Source organism: Rattus norvegicus, chromosome 17, assembly GCF_021556685.1.
Source record: "Rattus norvegicus strain SHRSP/BbbUtx chromosome 17, alternate assembly SHRSP_T2T, whole genome shotgun sequence".
NCBI lineage: Eukaryota > Metazoa > Chordata > Mammalia > Rodentia > Muridae > Rattus > Rattus norvegicus.
Genome location: NC_141550.1, coordinates 75,907,501 through 75,929,183, shown reverse-complemented (window position 1 = coordinate 75,929,183; position 21,683 = coordinate 75,907,501). Strand labels below are relative to the sequence as shown.

General features: G+C 40.7%; 1 long non-coding RNA gene across 3 annotated transcripts in view; it reads right to left on the bottom strand.

The window, feature by feature from the left end:
* Positions 1-475: 475 nt before the first annotated feature.
* LOC148000279 (uncharacterized) overlaps positions 476-21,683 on the bottom strand; it is a 72,621-nt gene continuing 51,413 nt past the window's right edge. The window contains exons 6-9 of one of the 3 annotated variants that reach the window (XR_015641853.1): positions 17,019-17,139; positions 15,365-15,502; positions 14,573-14,770; positions 476-4,876 (exon numbers count right to left, since the gene is read on the bottom strand). This is a non-coding gene — a long non-coding RNA (uncharacterized LOC148000279). The remainder of the gene's footprint in view (positions 4,877-14,572; positions 14,771-15,364; positions 15,503-17,018; positions 17,140-21,683) is intronic. The other 2 variants (XR_015641855.1, XR_015641854.1) reach the window with 2 other exon arrangements.

Here is a 21,683-nt window from a genome sequence, read left to right as displayed (position 1 = left end):
TTACAGAGCTGTCTCTAGCCCTTTAACCCTTTAGCCCACATTGTATCTGTCCCTCCATAGTTTATGAGCTTTATCTTCAGAAGCCTTTCAGTAAATGAAACCTGATACAGAAAGTGAATCTCTTCTTTAGGTCCTCTCTGAGGATTAGGGACAAGATTTATTAGAACAACACTGCTCACACTGTGATGCTTTAAGGTCGTGTCAACATTTCAATTACAAACCCATGCTTCCAAGGGGTGTGCACCCAGCCTCAACAAAATACTTCTCTAGCTCTAAATTTAGAAAGTGGGATAAAGGTTCATGGTCCATGTTTGATTTATTTAAATTTGATATAATATATAAGATTGACCTTCCTAAGTGCAAGAAGTTAATGTTTTATAGATGTCTCATTTTGTGCTTCAAAATTATATAGCAAAGTATGAACAAGGGTGTAATCCTGAGATTATAAATAAATTAATCAGAGGCAAAAAGGTTAAATTAGATTATATTTAATAATTACAAAATTGGTTGATACTTCAACATGTATTTGTAAAACAAAGTAGAAGCTATCGGTTCACATGCAATAACAGGTCTGTCATATTATGTTTCCAGCTGAAACTAGATCAATGGCTCAGCTTTGGTTTCTCAAAGTGTTTTCCAAAGGATCTTCAGAGATCCTGTTCTGCTCTCCAGATGCAATGGCTGAGAGATCTGATCTGTACAGGAATCAAGGTCAGATAACCAAAAATCTGTGGCTGCACTTGAATTTACCTCCCTTGCCCTTCTCCTTACATCTTATCTCCACTCTCCCTCTCCTCAGTGTTTCCTGGATTCCCCTCCTCACCATGGCCCTTCATCACTACCCCACCTCTAAGGTTCTGCACTTTCATACATACTACCATTTGGCTTCCCCCTTCAATCAACACTCATGTCCTGCATACCTGCATACCTGCATACCTGCATACCACATCTGGTCTGATATAGACCAGAATATCATATCACAAAAGATCTCCCGGGCATTTACTGATTCTAATCCTTTAATTCTTAGGCTGTGGTCCATTCCAAGATGTTTGTGTGGTTTGGGGTGTTAATGTTTGTTTATTCTTTGAACCAGTGTTTCTCTATATAGCCCAGGTAAGCTTGGCACTTATAATCCTTCTGCCTTTTTCTCTCAAGTGCTCAGATTCTAAGCATGTCCCACTATATGAAGCTTATCTATGTGATTTTATGTGCATGTCTGTGTGTGCATGCACATGTGTTCCTGTGGATGAGGATGCATCTGTTCGCGCATGCATATGGTGGCCAGAAGACAATATCAGATACCATTCCTTAGGTTCTGTCCACCATTGGTTGATTGATTATTCTGAGACAGAGTCTCTTACAGGCCTGGGGCTGGTAGGTTAAGCTGGCTAGCCATGAAGGCCCAGAAATCTGGGCCTTACTAGCACAGTAATTACAAGTGTGCACTGCTATGCCCAGCTTTTCTTTTCTTTTTCAAACATGGGTTGAGCATATCAAACTCAGACCCTTGTGGTGCAAGGCAAACACTTTACTAATTGAGCAATCACCCCAGGCTCTCATTCATATGTTTTAAAGGAATAAAATAAGTAAGATCTGGTAAGATAGGTGCTATGAGGAAGTACCTTCGTAAGTGGCCTTCAAAGAACACTACGCAGAATGGTGACTTTCTATTGTTAAAAGGTTTAAAGAACATCTCAACCACTTATGCCTATATAGAGCACCAATCATAATATACACATTCATAAACCAGGCTTTGGTGTTTTCTTCTGTCCTAAGCACCTGACACCTAAAACATTATAGATGCTCAACAATTATTTAGAAAACGGTAAAAACTAAAACATTCATAAGCATATCAATATCTCTTACTCAGTTCTCACAGCTTTAGTTAAAATGACTAAGAATCAGATTGCCTCAATGGGAGGGAAAAACTCTATTGCAGGAAAGAAACAAGTATCTGTTGGTATCTGAAATGAGGTTACATGGACACCCACAGAGATCTAAGCAATCAATACAAAGAAACTCTACAGTGTCTGTCCTTAAATACTGGGTAGAATTTGAAACTGAAAGAAAAAGTAGCTTTCTTTTCTCACTGAGCCCCTTTTTTACCTAAAATATTGAACAATATCTCAAAGCTGCCATCTTTTTTTCTGTTTTTTGAAACAAGGTCTTACTATGGGGCCTAGACCGGTCTTGAACCCTGGCTCTAATAATCCTCTCATCTCAGTCTCCAAAGTAGCCTGGACTGCAGGTGCATGCCATTGTACTAGAAATCAGCATTTTTTAAAAATATACAAAATAGCCCAGAAAGATAGGCCAGTAGGGAAAAGTGCTCTCCAGAAAGCCTAATAACCTGACTTTGACCCAAAGAACCCACTGTGAAAGAAGAAACTTAAGTCTGTAAAGTTACTCTCTGACTTTCATAAGTGTACTGTAGCACATGCACATGTATATTAATGTATCATGTGCACACATACATGTTAACAATAAATACATTTTTAATTTAAACATATACACAGCATGCAGTCAATTTAGCCAAGTTATATCAAAAGTGTCTTGAAAAGAAAGCCAGTTACAATTTCTTACTTGTTTAAATGTCTGCATTGGTCCCAGACAGTGGCCTATAGCAAGAAGGTATTTAGTAAAAGTAAGTTCCATCTGGTTAAGTTTTAAGAATCAAAACTCAGTTTTCATGCCCCAAGTGTAGCAAACAGGTTTCACAACTGTTGGGGAAATATCAGATTCTCCTTTCTTTTTTATCTACTTTTCTTCCTCTGCCAAGTTTCATAAGACTTGAGAAAAAGAAATAAAAGAAGCTCAGACAAAAAGAGCTATGTTCCTGCACTGATTTCTAGGAATGTATCAGACACAACACAAACCTTTGAGAAATCTCCATGCCTTGCTCATCTTTCATTTTCCTACAATAAATATGTACATGCTTAATGAACAATCTAATATATTTTTGTCTGGTAATAAAATCTTGGGTCACTAGAAGCTGAAGAACTCATCTCGGCTACTAACCATTCTTCATTTGTACCAGCTCTCCCTTTTCCTTTTACCCAGGTAGACCATATGACCTTTGAGTTATTTCCAGAATTGAGCTTCTATGTCATTGCAATATGTTTTTGTTAACTTTTCTGAGACTCTTCTGAAAAAATAAAAAGATACTTGAGCTCCTAGTAAATCCTTTAATTCTCTTTGAATTTTCATGGAACTTTCCATGGAAAGCAAAGGTACTCATCTCAGAATTTGCATTTCTAGCCCATTGCAAAGAAGGGGACACTTCACGTGGAAAAATAAAATATCTTGTATTATGTACCTAAGTGTTTCTGTCCTTAGTCTTAATAGCAGTTTCTTCATAAGAAGGAAAAAAATCTCCATGTACTGGCACAATCGTTGCCTGATTTCATTCCAGCAACTAAGACCAACAATAACAACAAAAGCAAGGGCTGTTTTTGTTTGTTTGTTTAATTAAATTCTTTCAAGCTGCGTGCAGCAATACTGCTGGGTAGATCTTGTAAGAAGAGATAATTAAAGCACAAACAAACTAGTTCTTTCATTCAGAATAGCAGCCACTGCACATGCTCAGGACAACTAGCCCTAGCAAAATCCCAGAGGACTCTTAGTATGCAAACCAAGTCAGCTTTAGAAATAGGTTCAGCTGCTTGTCATAGAACTGTAAACCCTCTCACACTGGGAATCAGGAAGAGTATCTCTAGAAAGTCGAACATTTTCTGAGACATAGTCAAAGTAACTGAGCAAATGAAATGGTACTTTTAGCAACAGACTCCCTTGATAGAATCACCAGTATCTGAAGGGGCTTTTCTCATTCTACCAAAGAAAAGCCATAGGAAACTTTCAGCCTTGCAAGAGAAAATTAAAGTGAAAGAAAAGACAAAATATTTTCATACATATAAATTTACCCCAAAATGTGTGTATATCTTATGTTCTAATGCTACATTTTATATACCCAGATCAAAAGCAATCTACACTACCACTGGACCATCCAGGTGGCTCAGTGAGTAAAGGAGCTTGCTGATAAGCCTGATAGCCTGAGTTTGAACCCGGAGACTAAGAGGAGAGAATCGACTCCTGCAAGGTGTTCTCTATTTGATGCATATATACAGAGACAAGCATACTAAATATATATAAATAAAAAAAAAACACTGCCACAGGTTTTAAAGGGATGGTCAGTACATTTAACAAACTTGTCAAATATTATACAATATACTGACTTTGTGGATACTCTGTGTTAGCTTTGATACAACACTGCACGTGAACTTGGAAATAAGACAGCCCCAGAATTTGGATCTCGTTGGAGCCTTGCAAAGTCACATTTTCATCCATACAATGAAAACAATGATAGTTGATCTACTGGTCCCTTTTCTCATTTTGGTGACAAACTACCTGACCAAAGCAACTTAAAGAAGTGAAGAATTATTTTAGCTCACAGTACCATCCATCATGAGAGGGGAGTTATGGTGGCAAAAATGGTTGTAGCTGTGATGACAGAAGCGTCAGATGGCCTGTCTTGTTGCTTCAACAGTAAGAAATCAGGAAGAGATGAATGCTGGTGCTCAGCTGGCTTTCTCCTTTTCCCCTTCTTATTCAGTCTGGGACCCGAGCTTATGGAATGATGCCACCCACAGTGGACATCTCTGGAAACACCTTCATAGGCATAGGCAGAAATGTATCTGTTGGATGATTCTAGATGCATCCAAGTTGGCTGTAAGAATGAGCTATCACAGCTGACTTTAGAGCACGTGCTTATCATGCACCAGGCTCAGTGTCCATCTGACTTAGCACAATTGAGAGAGATAGTTTTAATCACATAAAGGCACTTGCCTTGGCACAAACCATGGGAGGTGTGGCTTTTCTTCTGAAAAACAAAAACAAAAACAAAAACAAAAAACTCCATCAACTAGCTCCTGAATCTCAATTCAGTACAAGTTCAGCAGGTGGCTGAAGCTGTAAGAGAGATTGCAATTAAACACCTAGCATGCTCAGAACACTCACCAGGTGCAGCATAATCTATCCTTTACAAGTCCCCTAAGTGTAATTCCCCAAGCATAGAAAGATGGTTTAGATGTTAGGCAGTCAAAACAATTGCAGTGAGCGACTACATCTCCACATTAAACCTTATGTTGTTCTTCTTACAGCATTGGAGATTCAACTATTTCCTTCAGGAAATCTCATCAGCTCCCCCGACTTTGAAATCACTGAACCAATCAATGATGCTCAAATATTGAACTCAGTTCAGGCCTCTTTATTGAGATTCAAGCCAACATTGCATAATGGGCCCATGTGCTTATCTTGCTAAGTTTTTCAAATTTCAGTGTTCCAGATATAAGCTCTTGATCCTCATACCTTTCCTAAGTGTACCTAGCAACTCCATACATCCATTCATTCTCATTGCAGCCCTGGGAGTCGTCTTCCTTTAGCAAACTCATCCAGTTAATCACTGACTCCTAGCAACACTGACTCCCAAGTGTGTTCCCAATCTCTACCTTCACTATGACCATTCTACCCTCATCTCTGTTCTACCCTCCTTTACTGTTGCTATAATTTCAAAAGCGTCATCTTGTCTCTATTTTGACCATATTCAACTCATTCATCCTTCACACAGCCCTGTGATACGTCTAATAAAGCGTGATTGGATAATGCCACTTCTTTCAATCAGAAAATTAATATCTATTTCCATTTAGAAAGTAGTTTAAATTTCAACATGGCCTCAAGACTGTCTAACATACTTCACCAAATCTGCATGACGTTATCATTTCTAACAGTCTTTGTGATATTAATTTCCCAGCAAAACCTATCCCTGGTGCTCACTTAGCTTCATAGAAAAGCTCAGATTTTAAGTAAGATACTGATGACAGAAGTATACCATATCAACTGGGTCTGGAGGATGTGCCCTTTGTTGTATAACTCGGACTAACCTGTCTGAGTGGGAATATTTAGTTAGAATTACTAAAAGTCCTTGAAGAAGAAATTGAAACTGGGGGCTGTAGACATGGTTGAGTGGTAAAGAGTACTCGCTGCTCTTTCAGAGGACCTGGGTTCAATTCTCAGCACCCACATAGCAGCTCGCAACTTTCTCTTTCTCTATCTTCAGGGCATCTGGCTTGTTTATGTTGTCCAAAGGCACCAGGCACACATATGGAACACAGTCATATACATTCAGGCAAAACACTTATGCACATAAAATAAAAATAGAAATAAAAATAGAGAAGCTGAAACCAACCAGAGTACCATACAGATAAGGAAACGCAACAGAACGCTATCTTGAAGCAACATAGGTAATTCCTCAGTCTAATCTTGTGCCAACCATTTCCAGTCTCTGTCCACATTCAGACACTCTCATCCTTCAGCATTGGGCAGACTGGATCACAGCTTGGCCGCTAACTTTCACTCATCTTTCCAGTCCCGACTGATCTATAAGTCTCACAGTCCATTTTTAATCTTCTAACTAAATCAATTCCTTATGCCCCTTGTATATAAAGCCCTGCGCTTCTCAGAGTACATGGAACAGTTCCCATCAAGTACTCATTTGCTAAATATTGGTCATTCACTAATAAGTCAGAGGCTATGATAATTTATCTCACCAATATAGTCTTATTGCCTGACATTTTTTTCACTTAATCATCCATTTTTTAACTCAACTGGTCTGTAGCTATTTCAGAAGCTCTTAGAGAAGTGAACGGGTGAGTTTATGCCTGTATGGTCTCATAGGATGGGCAGCTATGGTAGTTTGAATAGGAATGCCTCCCCCCATAGACTCAAGTGTTTGAATGCTTGGCCCATAATGAGCAGCACTAGTAGGAGATGTGGCCTTATTAGGGAAGCGTACTACTCTGGGGGTGGGCTTTGCAGTCGTATATGCTCAAGCCACTCCCAGTGTGGTGCATAGTCTCCTGCTGCTGCCTGTGAGTCAAGTCAGAGCTCTCGGCTCTTTCTCCAGCACTATGTCTGCCTGTGTGCCTTTATGTTTTTCTCCATGATGATAATGGGCTAAACTTCTGAAAGTGTAAGCCACCCCAAGTAAATGTTTTCCTTTATAAGAGTCATCATGGTCATAGTGTCTCTTCACAGCAGTAGAAACTCTAAGACAGTGACCCTTAAACACATTTCTAGAACTACCTTTTACCTCAGCCCAGGAGAAAGCCAGTCTCCTCCACATCCCTATAGCTAAATCCTAAACCATATTACAAGACGCTTGTCTGTTTAGTTGTCCCTTTCTCCTCCTGGTCTACAAATTTGAGAACAGAGATATTTGGGGGCAGGAGAGTATATGAGCTTGTGGTGGGTGGGGTTTACATGAAGGTTTGTATGCCTGCAGTCACAGGTATTTACAAGTATGTACCTGTCATGTGGAAGCCACAGGACACCCATGGATGTTGTTCCTCTGGACCTACATACTTCTTTTTCTTCCTAAGATAGGGTCATTCATTGGCCTGGAGCAAGACAATTAGGTTCAGCTGTGTGCCCAGTGAACCCCAAGGAGCCATCTTCTCTGTTTACCCAGAGCTAGAATTACAAACACACACCTCCATGCCTACTATGTTTTTAAGGATCTCTGGGTTTTAAACTCAGATCCTGATGAATGGAAGGTAAGCACTTTACCAACTCAATCATATCTCCAGCCTGGGTAGGTGATTTATGTTAGACATTTGGTTGGTTACTCAGATTGTGCTTATTGAATAAAACCCAAAGTGAGACATACACAGTACTGGGGTTATCTTACTAATTTAATAAATACATGTTAAAACTCGTTAAGACTAAAATGAGTCTTACCATCTTGATTTATTTTCTATTTTCCTTAGGAGTATCCATTCCTAAACATACATTGTGAGTAAAGAAAATGAATACAAAGCCTTCTGTGAACTATGGCACTGATGCTTGTAGAACACATTGGAAATGCACTATGAAAAACCCAAACTGGGACATATTTCACTCCAAGTAACAAGAATGCCTCAGGCTTGGGAGATACCTAAGTAGTTACTGTGGTTGCTGCCCAAGTATGAGAACCCACAAAAGTGTTAGGTGTGCGTCACAGACGCCCTATAATTTAGATCTTAGAAAACAGAGAAAGGGAATCCCTGAAGCAAGCTGGCTAGCGAGCCTTGGTTTTGACTGAAAGATTTCATCTGAATGAATAAGGTTAAAAAGCAAGAAAGCATGATTCTCATATCAATGTTAGGGTCTCCACATGCACAAGTACATATGTGCACAGGCACATGCCCACACATATGTATATGTGTAAACATGCATACCAAAATTCCATTCAGCTACCCCTCAAAAGTGGAAAAAGGAACAGAAACAACCAATGTCTCATTTTAGCAAAGGCACAGATTTCAATTGACATTTGCAGATTTAAAAAACAAAACTCTGATGCCCATCTGATGCTCTTAACTTCAATATACCATAAGGATCTATTTACATTTATTAGTGAAACGGTAATCACATTGGTAGTTTTATATGTGTATGGTGTGTACACATATTTGCATATTTACATGTGTACACACGCAAAGTTAACTTCCTCTGTCATAGTTCATCATACACACATTGAGGCAGGGTCCTCTGCCTTGGTCCACCTTATACACTGAGGTGGGGTCCCTCAGACTTAAACCCAGACATGGCTGCTTTACTTGGCCAGCTTGACATGGATCCCATGTCTCTACCTCTCAACCTCTCAGATTACAAGCAGGTCATGCTACATTTGCCTGGTATGTACTAGGGTCAGAGGACCCAAACTCTGGTCCTACATATGCTTTATGTACTGAACTATCTCCCTGCACCAATACTGCTAACTTTTAAATTCCTGTGGCAGAGATTAATCTGCCATCAGTCTTTGTTTCTTGTGCATAGTTTCATTGTGCAATTTTATAGTTTCACTAACATAGATAGATAGATAGATGATAGATAGATGATAGATAGATGATAGAGAGATGATAGATAGATAGATAGATAGATAGATAGATAGATAGATGATAGATAGATGATAGAGATAGATGGATGATATAGATAGATGATAGACATAGATAGATGATAGATAGATAGATAGATAGATAGATGATAGAGAGATGATAGATAGATAGATAGATAGATAGATAGATGATAGATGATAGAGATAGATGGATGATATAGATAGATGATAGACATAGATAGATGATAGATAGATAGATAGATAGATAGATAGATGATAGATAGATAGATAGATAGATAGAAGGATGATATAGATAGATGATAGACATAGATAGATGATAGATAGATAGATGATAGATAGATAGATAGATAGATAGATAGATAGATAGATAGATAGATAGATAGATAGATAGAACTTACTGCAAAGCCATGGCTAGACTGAAACTTAATTCATAGACCAGACTGACCTCAAAGAAGTGGCTCTCCCATTGTCTCTACTGAGTGCTGACATTATAGGCATTTGCCAAGACGCTCTGCTACTTTTATTTATTTTCGAATGGGACTTTCCTGACCATAGAGAACCTAACATAGCAGAAAAATAAGACTGAACATGTAAAGTAAAATCTGAGCGGGAAATTGAAGCCACCATTAGCCACCACAACTTTAAATCGCTAAGTGAGTCCCCAAATGCATTTTTAAGTGAATGTATATTCTTACATGAAAAAACAAATGAGTTTCAGACAGGTGTGGTTGCTCACCTCTGTAATTCCAGCACTTGGGAAGCTGAGGCAGGAGGATTTCTGTGAGTCTTGAGGCCAATGCGAGCTATATAGTGCATTCCAGTTGACAAAAAGAGAAAGACTCTGCCTCCAAAGAAATGGATAAATAAAAGTTAAGAAAATCAATAAATGTCACCTCCACAAAATAATAAAAATAATGAGGTTCATAAAAATATTTTCACATTTTGATGTACTTCTTTATCACTCCTCTCGCTCTTCCTATTTTTAAACCAGCGTAAGTTTGGCAAACGTTTGAACATAAAGTCATTTGGGAAACATGAAGGTGATGCAAGTGCCAATACTGACCCCTGACCATTGCTACTGTCTGGATTAACACCTGGAGGCATCCTTGGTTTGATGAACTGGCTCCTAGAAGTGTCAGGTCCCCCTGGGAAAGTGGCACTGAGCAGGGTGGCAGTCATTTACCTCTGATCCTTGTCCCAAGTTCTAAATACAAGGGGGATATTACTGAGGTTCCCATGAAGGGGAAAGGTCAAGAAAGAAAAAGGAAAGAGAAAGGAAAGGAGAGAGAGAGAAGGAGAGAGAGAGAGGGAGGGAGAGAGAGGGGAGTAGGGAGGGAGAGAGGGAGAGAGAGAGGGGGAAAGGGAGGGAGGGAGAGAGAAAGATCGGGAGGATCTAAATGTTTTGAAGGACATTTTTGCCTCCACTCTGCCCTGAAAGGATTTGGCAGTCTGGACATTGAACCTACAAAGTATCCTGTACAGCCCTGCACATGGGGTAAAAAATGAAAAAAAGTCCACAGGCAGATTGTCCTTGAGACATTTCTGGAAATGTTCCTCATTGCTTACTGATTAAAATAAACAGCTGATAATCTCAAAGTACACTGCTTCCAGTGTCTGCCGTTTAATACTCAGCTGCTATATTTAGCATCAGTCGAAAAATAAATTTAGCCCTGACCAACACTGGAATTAAAGAATCCGAAAGGGCTCCACCAAAATTCCCCTAGGCCACTGACCCCTGAATTGAGTCTGTGCTGAATTAAGTCCCTGAGAATGAGCTGTAAAAGCCAGATGCAGATCATCTATGGTTAGTGGAGAATTGCCTGGGATCGCCTTGAAAAGCCAGCCTATCACGTATCTATTCAAATTGCATCCTGGTCATATAAAGAGACAGGAGTATAAATTCAGTAGGAAGAGTAGGAAAGGAGAGTCACATGATGTCAGCAGAGGGCTTGCTCTCCAATCCATTTCCTTCCCTGCTACAAAGTGGTATTGCAGTTTTTCTGTTCCTTCCAAGACTACGTCTTGTCCTGCCTAGGGCAGCAGAGACTGGCACTCTGTCATTCATGATGCTCTGGTGAGTGGGCTTACACTCGCCAGTCTTACACTGAAGGTAACTCCCTTGGTCTCGGGCTTTCCATAGCCCAGCCATGCTGCCTGGAGTGAGAACGGCTTGTGGGAAAGGAGAGGATCAATAAAATGGAGAGGGTTGGGGTAAGGTTGTAGGAGACATAGATAAGAAAAGGTTTTAATGGCCTATGTGTATGAAAATATCATAAGGAGGCCCATTATCTTGTGTGTATGTGTGGTGTGTGTGCGCAAATGCATTGTGTATTCTTGTGCAAGTAGGTGCTATGGTATCCTCATGACTCATTTTCCTTGACCTAGGATTAATGGCTCTTGCTACTGATGTGCAACTTGGTCTTTATGTAGGTCCGGAACAACTGGACAGGGAGCTATCCCCAAAGCTGTTGCCTGCATTTGGGATGTGTTCTTCTAGCTGAGCTGCTCTGTCTGGCCTCAGTGGGAGAGAATGCGCCTAGCTCTGCAAAGACTTGATGCACCAGGATCAGAGGATAAGCAGGAGCCCCCCCCCCCTCACCCAGAAGAGAAGGAGAGAGGGAAGGAGAGAAAGTCTGTGGGAGGGGTGACCAAAGGGAGGGCAGTGAGTGGGATGTAAAGTGAATAAATAAAAATATTAAATTAAATTTTTTTAAAAGTTCTTCCTACAATACCTAGCCTTTTACATAGATTCTAGAAATCAAGCTCAAGTCTTCTTAGCCTTATTTGTGACAGCCAGAATCTGGAGACAACCCAGATGTCTCACAACAGAAGAATGGATATAGAACATGTGGTTCATTTACACAATGAAATACTAGTCAACTATTAAAAGCAAGGACATCATAAGTTTTGCAGGAAAAGGGATGGAACTAGAAAATGTCATCCTGAGTGAAAGCCATGATCATGTATGCTAAGTCAAGCAATGTCTTTATTTATTTTTACTTTATGTGTTTTGGTGCTTGTCTGCATCTAAGTAAGCATACCATATGCATGCCTTGTACCCACAGAGGCTAGAAGAGGGTGTCAGGTCCCCTGGTGCAGGACTTACAGATGACTGTGAGCCACCATGTGGGAACTGAACTCAGGTTCTCTACAAAAGCAGCTAGTGCTCTTAACTGCTGGGCCATCTCTCCAGCCCCTCAGTTATGCTTTTAAAAGTCCTGTCATGAGGCAATGTAATCATGAAAAGGCCCAGTATCAGCAAAATGGGGTACAATTCCTCAATGATCATTGTTTAGTGTCTCATAGATACAAAATGCTTGTCAGAAGACCCCACAGGGATCTCTCAATTTCTATCACTCTAAAAAGATCATATTCAGGAAATTTGTTTTATTTGTAGTTGAGAAAGCAAGCACATTTCTGAATTGCAAAAACCTCCATTGAGGCCAAAGCTAGTTTTTTGTTTGTTTGTTTGTTTTGCTTTGTTTTTGTTTTTTTTTAACTTAATCACTTTACATCTCCCTCATTGCCCCCTCCCAGTCACCCTTCCCACAATCCTTCTCCGCCCCCCCATTTCCCTCCTCTCCTTCTTCTCTGATCTTGTGGCGGCCTCCATAGGTATCCCCCCACCCTGGCACTTCAAATCTCTGTAGGACTAGGTGAATCCTCTCCCACTGAGACCAGCAAAGGCAGCCCAGCTAGATGAATATATCCCATGGACAGGCAACAGCTTTTGGGATAGCCTCACTCCAGTTGCTAGGGACCCACAGGAAGACCAAACTGCACATCTGCTATACATAAGCCTGTGAGCAGGGAGGCCTAGGTCCAGCCCGTGTATGCTCTTTGGTTGGTGGTTCAGGCTCTGAGAGCCCCATGGGTCCAGGTTAGTTGACACTGTTGATCTTCCTGTGGAATTCCTATCCCTTTCAGGGCCTACAATCCTTCCTCCTACTCTTCCCAAAGCTTTTAAAGAGATCAAACCCAGGAAATGAAACAGTTAATGTGGGCATGAATATTGTCGGCACACAGCAAAACTGAGACAAAGCTTTCCCAACTGTGGGTGAGTTAGGGACGAAGTGACCAGACACCAAGCTGCTGACATCATGTCAAAAGTGCTGTATGCTTTATGCTTCTAGGTATTCAAAGAGTACTTTGACCTCTGTATTTTTATTTTGTATCTGTGTTCTGCCTGCATGTGTGTCTATATGCACCACACATGCGTGCAGGCCCATAACGAGCAGCTGGATCCCCTGAACTAGAGTTACAGACAATTGTGAGCCGCCATGGAAGTGCTTGGAATCAAGCCTGAGCCCTCTGAAAGAGTGGCCAGTGCTCTTAACTGCGGCCCTGTCTCTGCAGTCCATCCCCAACAAGGATTTGAACACTTATGTAAACCAGTCACAGATGAGACCACTTAAATTTTCAATCGAGCTTGAATTAACTGTAGTTAAGTAGAATCATCTTGATGGTTCGCCTCAACCATTGAACCTAATAAAAAGCTTCATTCCATTTTGCTGTGCATACCACACAATAGACTGAGGTGACAGCCCAGTTAGAAGTGACATCATAGGGTATCAAGATGGCTCTTCAGGTAAAGGCACTTATAGTCAAGGCTTATGACCTATGCTTGGTCCTTGGGACTTGCCTGGTAGAAAGAAAGAACAAACTCCAATAAGACATCCTCTGACCTCCACATGAACACTCTGGAACATAAGTACAGGCACATGAGTACATGGGCACAGAAATGAATGAATGAATGAATGAATGAATGAATGAATGAATGAATGAATGAATGAATGAATGAGCAAACAAATAAATAATGTTTAGATAGCAGAAGGCAGTCCTGGGCTCCATTCAGAAATCAGAATTTCTGGGAATTAGATGCCCCTGAGTGAGGACAGCGCTGAGAATCCCAACCTTCATGATAAAGGAATCGTAACTAGGAGGGGAAGATGCCTTACCTACTTCTTGCCTATGTATGCTGCCATGACGTCAGAAAGAAACAGCTGCCAAAACACAATGAGCCCTAGTAAGTAATTTCCACTGAAAATTGCCGCAAAGAGAAGGAATGAGGCTGCCAAGCCACAGAAGAAAGTCCTCACTGCCTGCCCCGGGTGAGGGATTGCAGAACCGCAAATCCCACTTAAACCCTCCCTCACTGGGCAGTGTGTGCACCAGCGAGCTGGCTTTGCCAGGGTACATCTTGGAAATTTCTGAGTGATAGGTTGAACTTGGGGAAAGCAGAATCAGAGGGGGAAAAAAAATCTGAAATTCCAGAAGTAAAAATGCATACACGCACGCACGCACGCATGCACGCATCACGCACATACGCATGCACGGACGCACGCACGCACGCACGCACACCACACAACTTCCTTTGAGACGTAGTTTCAGCACCTTCACTTTTGCGCTACTTCTAAATTCTTTCCTTTAAAATCGTTTTGTCTTCCACACACAGTGCAGTTTAAGAGCTGGCGAACTGGAAAACACTGTCATCCAGTGGTAATTACTACAAATTCCGTGTCCTCGGTTCCCACATTTTTACCACCATCATTCCTGAAAATAAACCAGAAGCTGCAAATGGTTTGAAATGAAGCCGTGGCATTTTTTTTTTTAACCTGAAATTCTCACCTTTGATTTATCCATTTATTGGGCGACTGTTCGATTCCTGTTGGAATCAACGGTAAATTCTCGTTTCCTTTCTCTCCCTAGGGTCTCCCCTCCTGGCTCACCAACTCTTCCCACCGACTCTTTTCCAAGGTTTTGATGTTCTCATTTGTTCATGGGGTACACATTTGCCTTCTTTGGTTTAATTAATAAATATTTCCTCTGACAAAGGAGGGGAAAGACATCCAATATGTGAATTTGATCATTGAGCTCTCCCCACCGTGACCCCCCACTTGAAATTTGTCTGGAGTCTTATCAGCCAGCTCCCTTCATGGCCTTGTCATTTGCATATCAAATCTATCATTGTAGGCCGGCTGCTCCCAGGCATGGCCTGCAGACAGTTACAGACCCAGTTGCCCACTGGAGCTACAGAGAACATTTGTAAAGCCACAGTGATTAGAGGAGATGAATGGAACCCCGGGGGATTACTTTGTGTTCTTATTTTGCTCTCTGTCCTCCAGAAATCGAGACCTCTAGGGTGTCCTGTCTTTATACTTTCAGTGTCTACTTTACTAATAACTTTCAACATTCTTAGGCTTCCGGAAAAATTAGAAGAGCAAACTAAAATATCCTGCATTTAGATGAGGGGTGTGTGTGTGTGTGTGTGTGTGTGTGTGTGTTGTGTATAGATCAAACCCAAGTATCATTCTCAGGTGTTGTCCATGTTATCTTTGAAGACAAAGATGTTCGACTTGCAGGTCACCAACACAACTAGTCTAGCCGGTCCCCAAGCCCCAGGAATCCACCTGTCTTCACCTCTCCAGCTCTGGAATTGAACTCAGGTCCCTGTGCTTGCTGATGTAGCAAGCACTTTACCAACTGAAGCGTCTCCTCAGCTTCTAAAGCTCAAGTTTCTTCTCACGCAAATCTCGCCGAGCACAAATCTGACTTAGACTGAGGCAATGACAAAATTCGAATATTTCGTTACAGATAATTAGGGCATGTTGCAACTGCATGTTCAGGGTATTAACTAATACCAATACATCTTTCCTTGCAAGGAGTCTCCCTTAAACCAGGAACCACCTGATGGCAGTTTCTGACTCATGACAATTCTATGCTCCCCCATTTGCAGGGTTTAGAAAGTTAGATTTACTGAATTATGAGTGCCTTTCTAACTCTATTTTCCTCCTCCCTCTTCAACTTGGCTGCATTTTCTGCCCTTCCAAGGATTCACCTTTTATCCTACACTCGACATCCTGTGTTTGTGGGAGTACTTGAATGTACTGTTCATGTATCTGGTAGGGTGAAAAATATTCCAAAACTGTGCTGTCCGTATGATGCTCTTATCTAAAGAGCCCTTGAGAGATGTGGTCTCTGGCATTTGAAAGCATATTCACCACAAAACCAGCCTCAGGCTGATGTCTGGCTTTTAAGAACTCTACACACAGCCCTAGAAACAAGAGTAAGAGGAAAATAATGCCATCATCTGATACATTAATTATGGACCTAGAAGTAACATTGTCTCCTTTTGGGAAAAAAAAAACCTAAAATATTACAGTGTAAAAACGCATGTCTGTTCTATTCAATGCACTAAATGGATTAGGCAGGGGCACTGGAAAATCACATTGCAAGCCTTTATCTCTGGTACTATTATCCATAGAATTGTTATATGATAGAAGGCAAGGGCACCTGATTTGGAGGATGAAGGCCTGGGTCTTATCTCAACTTTACCACCAATTAGCCAATTAACTTGAGTAAGCTTAACTCTACACTTGGACATTCATTTCTCTGTCTGTAATATGTGACAGTTGGAGCACATGCATGTAAGTTAAATGATGCTTTCAGAAAACTACAGTTACAAGCATTTGGGGAGATGGCTATATTAGACACACCCACACACAGAGAGACATTCTTCCTGGGGCTCTGCAACCAATATTGCCATGTCAGATACATTCTCCATGGGCCAGTGAGATGGCTAACCAGGTAAAGGTGCTTGCTGACAACCGTGAAGACCTGAGTTCTAGCCTTATGATCTACATGGTGAAAGGAGAAAACTAACTTTTGTGTGTTGTTTTCCAACCCTCACAGGCACCCACATGGGCACATATGAATAAATAAATCAAATAAATAAGTGAATAAATAAAGGCAATGATTATACTCTTGAGTTGGTCTAATAATATTTTATAAAAAAATGTCAATTGAATTACTTATGTTATTTTCCCAGTATATTATAGCAAAACTCCTATGACTGCCCAAACCCTCAGACAAAAAATGTTTCCAAAGAGGCTGCTATGGATTAGATATGAAAAATCTCCATAGGCTTATATGTTTACAAACTTGGTTCCTTGCTGATGGTGATATTTTGGAAGATGGTAGAACCTTTCAGACATGACGTTTATAAGGAAATAAAGGACTAGAGGTGTGGGGCTTTAAAGCTACAGGTTGGTCTAGTTTCAGCCAAATATTCTACCTTCTGTTGCCGTGGACAGGAACACGCTATCTGCTTTCCTTGTCAAGAAGCCCTGTTCAGTCTGAACTCTGAGGCTAGAAAACCCATCTCCTTTAAGTTGCTCCTGTTGTGTTTTCTGCCCCTGCAATGAAAAAGAAAAAAAAAAAAAACTAGCATAAGCTTTTTCAACTATAATTGGCCCTGCCCAGTGTAGGGCAAGCCAGAATCACTTGTCAGTGTCCTAACAGAAACCTGAAATAACTTCTAAACAATCCAGCCTGGATTCAGGCTTGTGATTTCTCTTCTGTTTAGTTTTATGACTTTATTGGTATAATTTAAGCTCTCTGTACATGTGGGTTGTTTCTTCATACAAAATGAATATAATAATGTCTGCCTCTGAGGGTCATCATGAAGACTGGATGACTTAATAAGACGTGCAAGGGCTGAGGAAGTAGCCGAGTTGGTGAGGTGCTTACCTGACATACCCAGAACCCTGCCCTTGTTCCGGAGTGACACTTACATCATGGTTCATGGCTGTAATCCTACCAATCCTGAAGGGGAAGGCAAAGGTTCAAGGTCATCCTTGAGATCTGGGCTACATGGGAACTCTATGGCCAGCGTGGGCTAAATGAAATCTTATCTCAAAATAAAATGCTTAGTGGGTGGGTTACCATCTTGTAAGCACCATGCGAGTGTAGACAGCGGCATATTCAAACCTTTAGCAAATACAATAGCCTGAAGAAAGAAGATGAGTAACATTGGCATTTGCTGGGCATCTATCCAATGTCAGAAAAATCACATACAGCCTCTCATTAAATCCCCCAATAAGATCAAAATTGTGATGTGATTATTATATTTTATAATGAGTATATCTGAGATCTCAGTGCTAAGAATTAGCCTAATTTGTCTGATAGTAAGATGGAAAAAATTATTTCAAATTTTGATACCTTTGCTTTCAAAACTCAAGCTTTTTCTTCTAGATCACACAGCCTTCAAGGATGAAAAGGAATAAATCCCCACCATGATTCTCAGTGATTCAAAACGATGGACAGACAGATAGACAGACAGATAGACAGACAGAGATAATTCATGAGGAAATGAAGTGTACAAATGAAAACATTGACAAAAATTAGAAAGTAACCCCCATGCTGTTACCCATCTCATGATGTATTGATAGATCTTAAAGGTAGAAAGGCATAAAGGTGGGGAGGGGAGGGGCCCGGGCCTATAGATGGCTCCGTGAATAAGGGCACATACTGCCAAGATCAATACCTTTGTTTGGTCCCTACAAATAGTGTAGCTCATTGACAGAACCAACCTCTGTAGCTGATACCCATATATGCGTTCTCTCTCTCTCTCTCTCTCTCTCTCTCTCTCTCTCTCTCTCTCTCTCTCACACACACACACACACACACACACACACACACACACACACACACACACGGAAACAGACAAAATAAATAAATGAAGGTAACTATAAAACTTAAATAGACATGAAGGAAAGTAAAAAGCTCTTGATGGTTACCTGATTATAGTTTTGAAAGGATTGTCTCATGTTTGAATTAATCTACTGCATACCTTATGTCCCACTTCACAGAGGTTTGCCTCACCTTACCTGACTCAAATTATTAGAGAATCATAGTCCGGAAGGAGGCATTTAAAGGTCAAATTAATTCTACTGCCTCCAGAAAGGATTGGATCAAAATAATTCCCAGATGATAATCCCTCTCCTATCTTACATTTAAATATTCAGAGAGGAGAAATTCTATGATTTCTTTTGACTAAAAATTCAAACATTGCAAGGATAATTTTGAAAATAAAAACACATTAATCAAAAATAAAAGTGGGTCAGGGGAAACAGGGTGAGAAGATGAATTGATTCTTCATGATAGGAAGTGGTACCATGCATTAAAAACTGAAAACCGGGACTAAGGTCTTGGGGAGGTAATTTATTGGATATTAATCTTCCATTTTAGCAGGCAAGGCACAACTTTTCTTAGATATGTCTGCTGCCTCCAAAGTTTTAAAATATGGGGTCAAAAATATATCCCTGCCACACAGCCCATTCTGCTTCGTTCATCTTATCGCTAAAACTGGTTTTCACAGCGGTGTCAAAGATGATGGAGCTTAGAGAGATTTCCGTTTTGCAAGTAAAAAAAGGGCAGACAGGAGGTGCACAGCCTGTGATGTACTCAAATGGAGCAACCAGCTGCCTAATTCCCATCATCAGAGCCTGTCCTGAGATCACAGGGCATCTGATTGAGCAGGCAACTTGCAAGGAAATGGAGAAACGCATGGGAGATTGCTCAGCCTTGCAATTCTTCCTCCGGGCTCAGGGAGTGAGAGAGGAAGGACCGGATAAGCTCCCTGACTTAGCTGGGAGGGAGCAATCTCCTTCTCTAGGAGTTTATAGTGAAGAGAAATTCATACCGCAGCCCACAGAAGACTTGCTTTAACTTGGTAGAAGATAAACTATCTTATCAGTCTGGGTAACCAAAGTGAGACCTCCAACAGCTTGCACTTGGGGCCCAGTATATCACAGCAGTGTTCTTGGAAGTCCTGGTCCACCTTTCTTCACTGTGAGATGTAGATACATTAGGATGAGTGAAAATACAAGGCAGTACACTGACTGCCTCAAAAATGAATGTGTTCTGGTAAATGTCAAACGTTAAATGTTATTTCTCCATTATCAGCAAGTCAGTTTGTGGCCAGGTCTTTTCCTCCTGACAAAGAGAAGCAAATGATTGTTGATCCCTGGAGGAGTGACAAAAATTAATTTTCCAGAATTCAAAACGATGGACAGACAGATAGACAGACAGATAGACAGACAGAGAGATACTAGACAAATAGGATAATAGATGAATGAATGGACAGATAGATAGTAGACAGATAGACTATAGTAGATAGAAAATAGATGAATAGATAGATAGATAGATAGATAGATAGATAGATAGATAGATAGATAGTCAGACAGACAGACAGATGATAGATCAATAGATGGATGATAGATAAATAGACAGACAGATAGAGATAGAGATGCATTCATAGTCATAGTAGTAATAGTAGCAGCAGCAGCAGCAGCAGTAGAAAATTCCAAAGTTACTGAATTTTTGTCATGCAAATTGCCAAAGAATCCTTGGTTCTGGCATTTCTTGCCCCTTCACCTAAAGTTGTAATTAAAAGCAACCAAATTAGAACAACAACACCATCCAACCAGAGCTTCCACCCAAAGACTACATAGGACAAACCCATGGCTTCAGCTGCATATGTAGCAGAGGATAGCCTTGTTGGACACCAATGGGAAGAGAAGCCCTTGGTCCTGCTAAGGCTAGATCCTCCAGTGCAGGGGAATGTTGTGGGGGGGAGTAGTTGGGAAAGGGGAACACCCTTATAGATGAAGGGAAGGGGGATGGGATAGGGAGCTTATGGCCAGGAAACCAGGAAAGAGAATAACATTTGAAATGTAAATAAAAAATATCCAATAAAAAATAAAAATAAATAAAAAATCAATCAGAAAACTAGGCAGTGTTTCCCTGGAAGCCAGTTACTTAGAAGAACATTCTCCAGTGTTTTTAAGGTCCACGGTCTCTTCCTGTAAATAGAATTTCAAATAGGAAATTGCATGAGAGTAAGAAGAACCAGCAATCTGCTTGAATCCCCCTAGTGCTTAGTAACCATATCTAGTTCTTACCAAACTTTTCTCCACTGTGAGAAAAGGGTCATGCCCACCCTTAGGGAAAAATACTCCCATCTGCATGGGGGGGAGGGGGGGGTAGTTCATGCTGAGAAACGGCCAATCACCTAAGAGCCCTGAAGAGGTAGATAAACAGGAGTATTTGTTTCTTAAGCAGAGAGAGAGAGAGAGAGAGAGAGAGAGAGAGAGAAGAAAGTATACTGTCCCTTTTCATAGCCTTAAGTTCACATAGACTTTGTGTCCCTCAGATTATGGGCTTCATATTTCTAAGCATAAAGCCTTCTACTTGTTGAGAATTCTACATTGTATTGTCAAAAATAAAAAATAATAAAAAACTTTCCCAATGCAGAGCATATTCAAACTACGTATCTTAAGAATAGTTTATATTTCAGTACTATCTACTGGTGAATGCAAAGATTTCTCAGTTCATGGGTGCTTTCCAGGCCACACAGACCATCTTCCTTCAGACTTTCTCCTTAGTGTCCCATGTTTCCTAACTCTTTCTGCAATAGAGACTTCTCCAGAAAGTTGCCTTTAACAAATAAATATGGCTGTGGCTAGAGGGGCAAGGCACATTAGTGAATAACCGAGCTTTATCTCCGGTTCATTGGTCAGATCGACAGAGCGAATCCTTTACAAGACAGGTAAATTCAACAGGCCAAGGGCCTAACCTAACTACACTGTCCTCTAGCAAAGGAGACAGAGAACTAAAAGAATCCTCAAGGCAGGAAATTACCTGTCCAAAAGTAAAGTCAGGCTAGGACCATGGACCATTAGCTCTAGTTGCAGCATATTAGCAAGACTTGGTTGGATGTGAAATCTGGGGTAGCCAAAGACCCCAGTCTGGTGGATGGAAGCAGAGGCTTCGCAATGGAATCCCAGCTCTGGCACTCTGAAGATATCCCTTCCTATACTTTACTGACCTGATCCACAAAATGGGAATCACAAAAGTATCATTCCCTAAGAATAGTAATTTGTGTGCGGTAACTACA